Source organism: Microcebus murinus, chromosome 4, assembly GCF_040939455.1.
Source record: "Microcebus murinus isolate Inina chromosome 4, M.murinus_Inina_mat1.0, whole genome shotgun sequence".
In the NCBI taxonomy this organism is placed as follows: domain Eukaryota; kingdom Metazoa; phylum Chordata; class Mammalia; order Primates; family Cheirogaleidae; genus Microcebus; species Microcebus murinus.
In genome coordinates, this window is record NC_134107.1 from 103,193,614 (window position 1) to 103,195,600 (window position 1,987).

The 1,987-nt window shown below is 46.2% G+C and overlaps 1 pseudogene; it reads right to left on the reverse strand.

Annotated features, from left to right (window-relative positions):
- Window positions 1-372: 372 nt before the first annotated feature.
- Window positions 373-1,392, reverse strand: LOC105864578 (putative ribosomal protein uL10-like; annotated as a pseudogene).
- Between the last annotated feature and the right edge of the window lie 595 nt (window positions 1,393-1,987).

Here is a 1,987-nt window from a genome sequence, read left to right on the forward strand (position 1 = left end):
AATCCCCAAGCGGGCCAGTTTTAGGAGGCATGACAAGGAAGTCCCTCTGCTTTAGTCTTTAGAAGAAAAGTTAACATTGAGATGATCATTCTACTTTTTGTTTTCTCTTTCTCTATTCCTTAGCCCTTTTCTGTCTAAGAAACCAAACTCCTCTGCTGGGCTCCTCAGAACATTCATTCTACTTTATAGAAGGACGTGTTGCTTGATTCCAGAACTGAAAATAAAAGCCAACTAAGATCTTTAAACTAAATTTACTGTAATTTTGTCATTTGACATGAGTGAATACATTTAAAGCACTTATAATAGCTTTGGCAATAATAAGTTCACAGTAAATTTTTTTAAAGGGAAGTAAGCCTTTATTTCCTTGTTGTGCAAATAGAGCTGGCTGAGTTGGTTCTTTCTAGTGATTAGTCAAAGAGACCAAATTCTGTATCCTCATCCAACACCTCCAGCTCTTCCTTGGCTTCAACCCTGGTTGGGGCCACGGCAGCAGCAGGAGCAGCAGTGGTGGCGGTGGCCACCAGAGAAGCAGCCACAAAAGCGGATGGATCGGTGAAGAAGGCCTTGACCTTTTCAGCAAGTGGGAAGGTGTAATCAGTCTCCACAGACAAAGCCAGGACTCGTTTGTACCCACTGATGATAGAATGGGGGACTGATGCAACAGCTGGGTAACCAATCTGCAGACGAACACTGGCAACATTGCAGACACCCTCCAGGAAGCGACAATGCAGAGTTCCCCCTGTGATCTCAAGCACTTCAGGGCAGTAGATGCTGCCATTGTCGAACACCTGATGGACGAGCAGACCAAAGGAGAAAGGCGATATGTTCAGCACACTCTGCAGTGTGGCTTCACTGGCTTCCATTTCGTCTCCAGTCTTAACCAGCTTCACATCAGTCAGGATTTCAATGGTGTCCCTGGAGATTTCAGTGGTGATGCCTAAAACCTGGAAAAAGGAGGTCTTCTCTGGCCCCAGATCAGTGTTCTGGGATGGCACAATGACTTCACATGGGGCAACTGCACAAGCATGGGTGGCAGCTGGCACCTTATTGGCCAGCAGCACGTCCCTGATCCCAGTGAGGTCCTCCTTGGTGAACATGAAGCCCACATTCCCCTGGATATGAAGCAACAGTTCCTCCAGAGGTGGGTTGGTTTCCAGATGTCCCTGGATGGCTTTGCACATCGTGTTGTTCTTGCCCAGTGCCACAACCTTCCCTCAGAGGGACATGAGGATCTGCTGCATTGGCTTGGAGCCCACATTTTCTGCTCCCACCATGAAACATTTTGGATAATCATCCAAGATGATCTTAAGGAAGTAGTTAGAATTCCAGGTTGCCCTGTCTTCCCTGGGCATCATGGTGTTTACCATGCATCAGGGATTACCATGCAGAGTTGAAGAATGTTGTTGGCCGGGCGCGGTGGCTCAAGCCTGTAATCCTAGCACTCTGGGAGGCCGAGGCGGGCGGATTGCTCGAGGTCGGGAGTTCGAAACCAGCCTGAGCGAGACCCCATCTCTACTAAAAATAGAAAGAAATTAATTGACCAACTAAAAGTATATATACAAAAAAAAAAAAATTAGCCGGGCATGGTGGTGCATGCCTGTAGTCCCAGCTACTTGGGAGGCTGAGGCAGAAGGATCGCTTGAGCCCAGGAGATTGAGGTTGCTGTGAGCTAGACTGACGCCACGGCACTCACTCTAGCCAGGGCAACAAAAGTGAGAGACTGTCTCAAAAAAAAAAAAAAGAATGTTGTTATTCACACAAGGATGCCTAGTGAGAGCCACAATAAATACTATATGTTATAATTCATGTCTCCATTAACATTAAATGAGCACCTACTATATGCCACACATTATGTTGGGCACTTGGAATATAAAGAGGAATAAGATACAGTCCCTGCTCTCTAAGGGGAGCTTGGAGATTATGGGGAAGATAGATAGGTACACAAATAATTAGAACATTGCATGGTAAGTTATACAGGAGCGGAATA